Source organism: Dasypus novemcinctus, chromosome 5 (genome assembly GCF_030445035.2).
Source record: "Dasypus novemcinctus isolate mDasNov1 chromosome 5, mDasNov1.1.hap2, whole genome shotgun sequence".
Lineage (NCBI taxonomy): Eukaryota > Metazoa > Chordata > Mammalia > Cingulata > Dasypodidae > Dasypus > Dasypus novemcinctus.
Genome location: NC_080677.1, coordinates 65,484,924 through 65,497,054, shown reverse-complemented (window position 1 = coordinate 65,497,054; position 12,131 = coordinate 65,484,924). Strand labels below are relative to the sequence as shown.

The following is a 12,131-nucleotide window of genomic DNA, read 5'->3' as shown; positions in this document are numbered from 1 at the left end:
TATTATTTTATTGTCCTTGTAATATCTATAAGCTCTGTAATTGTGCCCTCTCTTCCTTGATATTGGTAATGTATATCTTCTCTTTGTTTCCTTATCAGCCTATCAAGAGGTTAAAAAATTTCACTGATCTTCTCAGAACCAAATTTTGGTCATTTCTCTGAGAGTTTTTCTGTTTTATAGATCATAGTTTCTCATCTCATCTTTATTATTTCCTTCCTTCTTGTTTTAGGATTCTTGATATCAGTGTTTTAGGACCTTTCTTCTTTTGTAATATAGGCTTTTTAGTGTTATAAATTCCCCTCTAAGTACCACTTAAACTGCACCTCACATATTTTAATGTTGTGTTTTCATTTTCATTGTGTTCAAAATACTTTCTAATTTCTACTCTGACCCAATAATTATTTAGAAAAGGGTTATTTACTTTACTGATTTAGGGATTTCCAAAAGTCTTTTCTGTTATTTCTAATTTAATTCCATTGTTAGAGAACATGCTGATTATGATTTGAATTCTTTTAAATTCATTAAGACTTGTTCTATGGGCCAGAATAAGGTCTAATATGCTGAAATGTTTTCTTAAGCATGACTGTTTTTGCTTTCCCAGTAGCAGAGGAGTGGTTTAATAGCTGAGGTGGCCTAAAGGCATGAATGTTGCTATATAATTATATAAAATTTCCCATGGAAATGGCCACTATTAAATGGGGTGTTAGTCATGCATTTAAATTTTTACGTTTGGCGTTTTCTCACTAACTTTTAACAGAATCTCACTAATTATATGAGGAAACATTTTTAAGAATAAACTAGAAATGCTTTATCAATTTGCAGAGTTGAATACTTGTGGTTATGAAAAATCCATGTACATAATGAATAGCAATGCATCTCTTACAGTACAATGGTTCATTTACATTGTAGTGACTTAAGTGACCTAAAGTTATAGTTTTAAATATAGACCTCCTTCCTAGTATGGCTCAGTTTACATTATTTCATTTTTTAGTTAAGGATGGTGATGGTTTGCATACAAAATACTGAGAGCCTTTTTACCACCAAAGAACATGAATGAGTGAAACTGAGTTCCCGTTCAAAAAACGTTCAAATAATACATATTTTAAAAACACAAAGAAAACAAAATTCACAGATGCAAATACATTTCACAGGCAAAATCTATGAAATATTTAAGGAATGAATAATTCCAATCATACACAAGCTCTCTCAGAGTAGAAAAAGGAAAAAAAAATCCTGTAACTCATTTCATGAGATTCACAGACTTGATACTAAAACCCAATAAGGATGTTATGAGAAAGAAAATTCCTGGCCAATTTCATTCAAACCTTGATGCAAAAATCTTAAAACAGAAATGACAATACCAAATCTAGCAATAAATACAAAGAAAACTCCATCATATTAAAGTTGGATTCCCACCAGGGATAGCAGTTTGGTTTAATATCAGCAAATCAATTAATGTAATTTACCAAATTAACAAACAAAAAAAACTCCATAATGTCAATAAATACAAATACATTTGAAAATTTAACCATTGACAGTTTTATTTTTAAAAATCATGATGAAAAAAATAAGGAAATATTTTTAAATCAAGCAAACCTAAAACAAAAAAAAAGCCACAGCATTCTAATTCTCAATGGTAAAGTGTAAGCAAACCTAAAACAAAAAAAAAGCCACAGCATTCTAATTCTTAATGGTAAAGTGTTGAAAGCTTTCCCTTTGACAATAAGAACATGACAAGGATGTGCTTTTTCGTTATAATAATTAATATCATTATTAAAGCTCCCAGTAAGCTAGTTAGGACAAAAAAAAGAGTGAAAGAAAAGAGACATGGGAGAGGGAGAATGAGGGCTAAAGGAAAAGAGGAAGAGAAGGATAAGGGTAAAGTTTAGAAAGAAAAAAAGTCATTATTTGCAGGTGTCATAATTGTGAACACAGAAAATCCAAATCCAATATTATAATTAATAATAATTTGCCAAGTTTGCTAGACATAAAAACCAATCTGCAAAATTAAATTAGACTTCTATAATACTAGCAACACACACATACAAAAAGAATTTAAAATGAATAGTACATATGTAACAAGAAAAAGATCACATAAAAGATTCTCAAGATATCTGGAGAAAAACACAAAATGTCAATGATTCAAAGACCTGCATACATGAAGAAATACACTATTTCATGAACCAGAATAACGAATACTGTAACAATATCAATTCTTCTAAATTGATTACAGACTCACAGGAATCATAATCAAAACTCTAACTGCATTTTCATTTGGTGGGTTTGACAGAAAGTTTCCAAAACTTATATGGAATAGAAAAATACTAAGAATTGCCAAAATTTTTGAGATGCAGCTAAAACAGACCTTATAAGGAAATTTATAGACATACATGCTTATGTTAGGAAAGGTATCAAATCAATGATCAAAGCTGATCCCCTAAGAAACCAGAAAAAGAGGAACAAATTAGCACCAAAAAAACCCCAGAAGGAATAAATAAATACAAGAGCAGAAATCAATAAAATTAAAGATAAAAAAAAAAAGAAAGAAAAAAATAGTCAATGAAACCAAAAGCAACTCTGCCAAAAAAAAATAAAAATCAACTGATAAATTTCTAAGAAGCTAACCAGAATAAAGGGGGGATAGAGATATCTTAATAGATGAAAAACAAATTAACTTTGACAAAATTCTATACCTATCATGATAAAAAGATTTCAGAAAATTAGGAGTGGAAGGGAACTTCCTCAATTTAATAAAGGCCACCTACTACTCTTATCGCTTCATTCCAACAATGTACATACTGGAGGATATAGCCAGTACAATGAGGCAAAAAAAAAAATGAAATAAGAACTTGACAAAGAGATAAAATTTATGTGTAAATAAGAAATTCAGTCAAGAACAACCTAGCATTTTGAAGAAGAAAAAGGGGATTTCTTTTTTATATTAGGTCTTTTGAGACAATAATTAAGACAATGTGGAATGAGCACAAGGATAGACAAAAAAGCCAATGAAATAGAATGGAGGGAAGCAGATGTGGCTCAACTGATAGAGCGTCCACCTACCATATGGGAGGTCCAGGGTTCAAACCCAGGACCTCCTGACCCATGTAGTGAGCTGGACCATGCACAGTGCTGCTGCACGCAAGGAGTGCCATGTCACACAGGGCTGTCCCCTGTGTAGGGGAGCCCCACACGCAAGGAGTATGCCCTGCACGAAGAGCCGCCCCATGTGAAAAAAAGTGCAGCCTGCCCAGGAGTGGCACCGCACACATGGAGAGCTGACACAGCAAGATGAAGCAACAAAATGAGACAAGATTCCCAGTGCCACCGAGAATACAAGTGAACACAGAAGAACATATAGCGAATGGACATGAAAGCAGACAATGGGGGAGAGGGGGAAGAAATAAATAAAAATAAATGTTTAAAAAATAAATAAATAAAATAGAATGTAGTGCCCAGACACAGATAAAGGACACACAATTTATGATGACAGTAATATTACTGCATAGGAAAGAGAAAAGTGAGGTTATTTTATTAAATGGTACTGGGTCAAGTGGATATTAATATGCCAAGAACACAGAATTTTACTCTTATGCAAGACCAAACAAAAGTAACTTCAGGTAGGCTGTATATCTGAATGGAAAAAGCAAAACAATAACGCTTCTAAATTTATCAAAAGGAAATAATTTCAAATTTTCCATGTTATGTCTTAAATAGGACATAAGTAGCAATAACCAAGGGTTGAAAAATTATCAATGATTGATATAATTCACTATATCTAATGAAGAAGTCCTGTTCATCAAGAGCCACAATTAAGAGAATTAAAGACAAGCCACAAACTGGGAGAATACATTTACAAAATGTTTAATAAATGGCTCCTATTTTTCAAATATCCAAATTCATACTAAAAAAGTCCCCCAAAATAATTGAGCATGTGCCTTGACCACACACTTCAAAAAGAGGATTTTCAAGTGATCTATGAACACAGGAAAAGTAATAACCAGGGAAATAAAAAATTGAACTTCAATGAGATATATCATATGCCTGTCAGAATAGCTAATCCAATTCACACTGACTTGCCATATAAGATGCTGGCAATCATACAGAGATATCAGAACTCTTGTACCCTACTGGTGGGAGGGTATATTGTTTCACCAACTTTGGAAAACATTTTGTTGCTAAACAACTAAAGGCTACGCATTTCTTATGACCTATAAATTACAGTCCTAAGTAAATTCATGTGCATGTGCACCAAGTAACATTCATGTGCTAAGACTGTCTATAGCAGCACAACTCATAATCTACCAAACTGGAAACAACCCAAAGTCCATTAATGATAGAGTAAAATATGGTGTTGTTATACAATGGAATATTGCCAACAAAACAAATTACATCAATATAAAAATCACTTAGATGACTCTTAAAAATAACTATGGATGAGTAAAACTGAAAAAAAAACACATACAGCATTATTTCATTTACAAGAAAATTCAAAAGATAGGCAAAGCTAGGTTACAGTGTATTGTGCTGTAAGTTACATGGTAAAATTGTTTAAAAAAAAATTTAAATTAAAAAATGAAATGCCCCCCAAACAAACAAGAAAATGATCACCATACAATTAAAACAACAAATACCTTTGCAAGGAAAAGATTATCATCTAGGGATGGAGAAAAGGCAATATTCTATCTCTTAACCAGGTGGTTCATGCTTTATGATAAGTTATATTACTTTCTTATTTGCTCTTTTCTATTGTTTTGTTACATTTCATAATTAGAAGTTTAAAATTAAAAAAAAAGAAATAAGATGCATTGAAAAGAAAAAACAAAAAGTCTATATACAGATGAACTGAATGCCCATGTAAGATTCTACAAAAAAAAGGGTAGTAGACATAATAATTAAGTTTAGAAGGTCACAGAATATGTTAACATACAAAAGTCTTCAAAGTCATGAAAGACGAAGAAAGACTTACAAATGATCAGATTGGAGAAAACTACAGGAGTCACAACAACTAAGTGAAATGGGGGCTCTTGGATTGGCTCCTAGAACAAGAAACACAGACATTAGTGAAAAATCTAATAAAATGTGAATAAAGTCTGTAATTTTCTTAAATGTCTTATACTAATATTAAATTTTTAGTTTTCATGTTGAATTATTATACAAAATGTTAATATTAGAAGAAAGTAGGTTAAGGTATAAATAGGAACTCTGGATATACTATTTTTGAAACATTTCTGTAAGTCTAAAATTATTTCAAAATTAAAACTATAAAAATACACTTACCATATGATGCAGCAATTTCACTTCTAGATATTTAACTAAGTGAAAGGGAAGGTGTATTCATAGAAAAACCTGTGCATGCTTGTATTGGGTGCTTTTAAATGTAATTGCCAAAAACTGAAAACAAATGAAATGACCCTCAAATGTGAATGGATAAACAAACTATGGTATATCAAAAACTGGGAAATGGAAACAAACTGATGGGTTCATAAAACTGAATACTACTCAGCAATAAAAAGGAACAAAGTAGATATATGCAACAACTGACCTGAATTTCAAATAGATAATGTAAAAGAAAAGAAATCAGACTCAAAAGCTTATGTTCTATTAAAATAATCAATCAAAACAACAAACAGCCACCCACCTCATAGCTCCAACAATTATTATGCCAAAGCTTAGCAAGTTAAGCTTCGGCATAAGTGGGGGAAATGATGTGGGCTATGGGTGGGAGGCTCTTTGTCTCTTTGGAGATAACCTTAACCTAAGCTGTCTGTCCTGACTTGTCGGTGTGAGATGGTGAGAGACTGCAGCCCTGCCCTTGGTAACCATGGCAATGACTCCAGTCCCAGGAAACAGTTTATCAATGCAAACTCTATAAACTTTAAATATTCAGGGAAAATGCAAACCAAATCTGCTAAAAGTTTATCTAGAATGTATGAAGTCCATGCTAAAAACTTACCTAGGATGTGGAAGATATATGCTAATTCAAGCCTATTGAGAACTGAAACAAAAGGACCATTTGGCCTTTCCTCTCTGTATAAAAGGAACTCAAAAATCTTGTTTGGGGCTCGGGTTTGAAACAGAAAGCTCCCGAGTCTGGCTGGCCGTCAATAAATCATTCTTCCTTCTCAAAATCATTCCTGAGTCCTGGCCTTTCTATATGCAAATAATTGAACCTCTCTCAAATCCTACCACACTATGATTCCATTAAATGACATTATTGCAAAAACAAAGTTATCATAAGACACCAGATTCATAGTTGTCAGGGGATAGGAATAGGATGGGTTGGGAGAGGGGTTGTAAACAATAGGATATGTGAGTTTTAAATGGGTAGTGGAACTGTTCTGCATCTTGATTGTGATGGTGATTACATGACAATATATGTTTGTCAAAACTGACAGCATTGTACACTAAAAAGGATAAAACTACTGTATGGAAATTAAAACTTTAGAAAAAAGTCTTAAAAAAGAAAGTTTTAAGAAGATAAAAAGACTAATTATAGGCTAGGATAAAATATTATCTGACAAAGGATTTGTTTCAAGAATACAAATGAACTCTATCTTTCTATTACTGAATTGCAAATCTAATTGAAACTGAAGAAAGGAAACTTTACAAAGGAAGATATGCCACTAGCCAATAAGTGCATGAAAAGATGCTCAAGGTCATTAGTCTCCAGGAAAATGCAGATTAAAAATACAAGAGGAAAATGGCAGAGTAGGGAATTCCAAAGGCCTGACCTTTTACAGAAATAGCAAATAATCTAGCAAAAACTGTTAAGAGTCAACTTTACATAACTAGGGAAACTAGTCAAATGTCTGTAGCAACCAGAACACTTAAGAAAAAGAAAGCTGCGTTAAAAGTGGTGGAATTTTAACTTAACCCTGGAGGGCCTAAGCTCTCACCTCTGCGAGACAGTGACACCCTGCACAAGAAGGAAATGGAGGATAAGGCAGAATAGTAAACTGCCCAACTAAGTATTCAAGGCATGCCCCAAGTACAACAAAAACAGGGATATTTTGTTGTTCCAGGCATTTAAGAAAATCTCTCTCAAACCACAAGCTGACCACCAAGGAAAAAAGCTTTAGTGACCACACACAACAAAAAAACAGATGTTACAAAATTAGTTTAAAAAAGACAAAAATAAACAGCAACCACAACAAAAACAACAATAAAACCCTGGAGAAGGGGGAAGATATGATTTCAAGACTCATTTTAATATGCAAAATGATCAAAATTCAACAAAAATCTATGAAGCATGCAAAAACAAGAAAGTATAGCTCATACAGAGGGAGAAAAAAATTAATAGAACTATCCTTGCGGAAGGCAAGGTGTTGAATTTACAAGACAAAGAACTTAAGTCTGGTATTTTAAATATGCCCGAAGAGCTAATAGAAATGATGTGTGAAAAATTAAAGGAAACCATTAGACCAATATCTCATAAATATAAGATATTAATAAAGAGAAGTTATAAAAAGGAAATAAATAGAAATTCTGGTGTTGAAAGTTCAGTAAGAGAAATAAAAATTCACTAGAGGGGATCAAGCAGGAGACCTTAGTAGTCAGAATAACCAACAAATGTGATGATAGGTAAACTGAGATTACCCAGTTTTAAGATGTTAAAGTAAAAGAATAAACAAAAATGAACACAGAGGGGAGAGGCAAGATGACAGCTGAATAAGGAGCTCCAAGAGTCAGCTCGTCGTACAGGGCAGTTAGTAATCACACAGAGGTATCTAAAGCACCTGCTTTGGGAACCCAGGAGACCAGAAAAGTATCCTGGGGCAATTACCCAGGAAGAAATAATCATAAATATATATGCACCTAACCAGGATGCCCCAAGATACATTAGGCAAACACAGGTGAAACCTAAGGAAGAAATAGATATCTCTACAATAACAGAGACTTCAATACACCACTCTAAACATTGGATAGAATATCCAGGCAGAGGATCAGTAAAGAAACAGAGAGCTTGAATAATAAAAATGGGCCAAACCTAACAGATATATACAGAACATCGCACCCCAGAACAGCAGTATATACATTCCTCTCAATCGCTCATGGATCTTTCTCCAGGATAGACCATATGCTGGGTAATAAAGCATAATAAATTCAATAAGACTGAAATTATACAAGGCACTTTTTCTGATCCAAATGGAATAAGCTGGAAATCAATAAGAGAGAAAAAGGGAAAATTCACAAATACATGGAGATTAAACAACACACTCTTAAATAATCAGTGGGTCAAAGAAGAAATTGCAAGAGAATTCAATAAATATTTTTACATGAATGAAAATGAAGGCAGTGCTTGGAAGGGAATTTTTAGCCAGCAATGATTACATTAAAAAAGAAGTAAGAGCTAAAATCAATAACCTAACTAAACAGATGAAGGAAACAGGAAAAGAGCAAACTATGCCCAAGGAAGTAAAAGGAATGAAATAACAAAGATCACAGCATAAATAAAGGAAACAGACAACTGAGAGAAATAATGCACTCAACAAACCCTTGGCTAGACTGACAAAAAAAGAGAGAAAATGCAAATAAGTAAATAAAAACAGAGACATTACTACTGGACCCACAGAAATAAAAAAGATCACAAGAAGATATTAAGATAGAAGATATTGTAGTACACCAACAAACTAGACAATGTAGATGAAATGGAAAAATTCCTAGGAATGTATGAACAATCTACACTGACCCTAGAAGAAATAGAAGACCTCAATAAACCAATTCCAAGTAAAGAGATTGAAAACAGTCATCAAACAACTCTCCAAAATGAAAAGTTCAGGACCAGATGGTTTCACAGGTGAGTTCTACTAAGCATTCACACAAGATTTAATACCAGTCTGATTTAAGCTCTGCCAAAAAACTGAACAAGAAGGAATACTACCAAACTCATACTATGAAGCCAATATCACACTAATACCAACACCAGATAAAGATATTGTAAAAAGAGAAAATTACAGACCCATTTTCCTAATGATTACAAATGCAAAAATCCTCAACAAAACAGTTGCTAACCGAATCCAACAACATATTAAAAGAATTATTCATCATGATCAAGAGGGTTTTATACCAGACATGCAAGGGTGATTCAACACAAGAAAATCAATCAGCATAATATACATTAATAAATTGAAAAAGATCACATGATCCTATCGATTGACACAGAAATGGCATTTGACAAAATATGGCACTCTTTCTTCATAAAAGCATTACAAAAAACAGGAATTGAAAGAAACTTTCTCAAATGATAAAGGCCATATTTGAAAAACCCACAGCTTACATTGAACTCAATGGTAAAAGACTGAAAGCTTTTCCATTGAGTTCAAGGAGAAGACACCACTGTTGTTCAGTATAGAGCTAGAGGTTCTAGCTAGAACAATCAGGCAAGAAAAAGAAATAAAAATTGTCGAAATCAGAAAGGAAGAAGCAAAACTTTCATTACTTGCAGATGATATGACCCTATACCTAGAGAGTCTCAAAAATCTGTAACAAAGCTGCTATAGCTAATAAACAATTTCAATAGAGTTTCAAGAAACAAGATAAACACACAAAAATTAGTGTTATTTCTATACACTAGTAATGAGCAATGTGACCAGGAAGTCAGGAAAAAAATTCTGTTTTCAATAGCAACTATAAGAACCAAATATTTAGGAATAAACTTAACCAAGGATATAAAACACTTGTATTTAGAAAACTATAATGCATTGCTAAAAGATTTTTTAAAAGACCTAAATAATTGAAAAAACATTCCATGCTCATGGATTGGAAGACTAGACGACGTATCATTAAGATGTCAATTATACCCAAACTGATATACAGATTCAATGCACTCCTGATAAAAAAAAAAATTCCAACAGCATTTTTTAAACAAATGGAAAACACAATTATCAAAATTATTTGGGAAGGCATGTGGCCCTGAATAGTCAGAAACATCTTAAAAAGTTAAAGCAAAGTTGGATGACTTACATTTCAGACTTTAAATCATAGTACCTAGCTACAGAAGGAAAAACAGCATGATACTGGCATAAAGATAAACACATAGACCAATGGAACCAAACTAATGGTTCAAAAACAGACACTCACATCTATGGTCAACTGACTGTTCACAAGCCTGTCAAACCTACCCAGCTCAGTAAGAACAGTCTTTTCAACAAATGGTGTTGGGAGAACTGGATAGTCATAGCCAAAAGAAAGAAAGACGATCCCTACCTCACACCTTTTGCAAAAATGAACTCAAAATGGATCAAAGACCTAAACGTAACTGCTAAATATAAAAGCCAGAACCATAAAGCTCCTAGAAGAAAATTTAAGAAAACATCTTCAATACCTGGTGGTAGGTGGTACATTTTTAAAACCTTACACCAAAAGCACAAGCATTGAAAGAACACATGGATAAATGGGACCTCCTCAAACTTAAACACTTTTGTGAGTGAAAGGACTTTGTTAAGAAGGTGAAAAGGCAACCCTCTCAATGGGAGAACGTATTTGGAAACCACATATCCAATAAGGGTTTGATTGCCCTGCTATATAGAGATCATACTACTCAACAATAAAAGGGCAAGCAATCCAATTAAAAATTGAGCAAAAGACTTAAATGGACATTTCTCCAAAGAGAAAATACAAATGGCCAAAAGCACATGAAAAAAATGTTCAATATCACTAGCTATTAGGGAAATGCAAATCAAAACAACAATGAGATGTCATCTCAAACCACATAAAATGGCAGTTATTAAAAAAAACCAGAAAACAATAAGTGCTAGAGAGGAGTGAAGAAATACGAACATCCCTTCACTTTTAGTAGGATTATAAAATGGTGCAGGCTCTTCTGAAGACAGTTTGGTGGTTCTTTCAGGAAGCTAAATATAGAGCTGCTATACAATCCAGTAATTCCACTACTAGGAATATATGCAGAGGAATTGAAAACTGTGACACAAACAGACATCTGCACACCAATATTCATAATAGCATTATTCACAATTGCCAAAAGATGGACACAACACAAGTATCCATCCATCAACCAATGAAAGAATAAACAAAATGTGGTATATACATATGATGGAATACTATGCTGCAAAGAAGAAATGAAATGGGACACATGATAACATGGATGAATCTTAAAGACATTATGCTAAGTGAAATAAGTCAGACACAAAAGTATAAATATTGCACGGTCTCAGTAATATGAACTAAAAATGAGGAATAAACACATGGAGTTAAAACCTAGAGTATAGGTTATTAGGAGATGAGAGGGGCTATGAAGGAATAATGATGCTAACTTGACTATAAAAGTGTGGAAATGGATAGCGTTGATGGTAATACATTATATGAGTAGCAGCTAATTTATAAATGGGATTGTGGCTGAAAAGGGTAGTCTAGGGATGTAAATGTCAATTGAAAGAAAGCTAGAGAACAATCTAAAGAGTGAATAACATAGTGAACCCAGAGGTGGATGAGAATTGTGGTTAATAGTACAAATGGAGGAATGTCCTTCTGTGAACTAGAATGGATGTACATCACTATTGCAGGGTGGTGGGAATGTGGAGAAGCATGGGAAAAATACAATTAATGTAACCTATGGACTTTAATAACAATACTGTAATATTCTTGCATCAATGCCAAAGATGTACTGTGTTAATAATAGGGGGATATGGAAAAAAATATGCTAAATGCATGCTATGGATTACAGTTAGTGGTAATAGTCTGATGCTACTATCTCATAATCTGTAACAAATTTTCCACAATGGTGTAGTGTGTTGGTAGATTGCTGCATGGGAATTATACACATGTGCATGATTGTTTTGTAAGTTCACAACTTCTGTAATAAAAATATATTTAAAAAATAAAACAAAAACACAATTTAAGAGACCTGTGAACACCATTAAGTGTACCAACACAGGCATAATAGCAGTCCAGAACAAGAGGGGAAAGAAGCAGAAAAAATATATGAATAATAATGGCTCAAAAGCTTTGCAAATTTGATAAAAGACAGGAATCCACAAATATTAATAGTAGGGGACACTGTTAGGGAAGTTACAAATACTTGCTAAGAAGTCAACATCCAGACCCCACTGACTCTCACCTCATCCTCCGGAGAAGTCACAGGCATATACTAAGCAGTCATCGCCTAGCCCTCA

General features: G+C 33.3%; 1 protein-coding gene across 11 annotated transcripts in view; it reads right to left on the bottom strand.

The window, feature by feature from the left end:
• The window catches only part of SLC25A40 (solute carrier family 25 member 40), a 104,301-nt gene that overhangs the window by 48,405 nt on the left and 43,765 nt on the right, over positions 1–12,131 (bottom strand). The gene's annotated exons all lie outside the window — the stretch shown is intronic.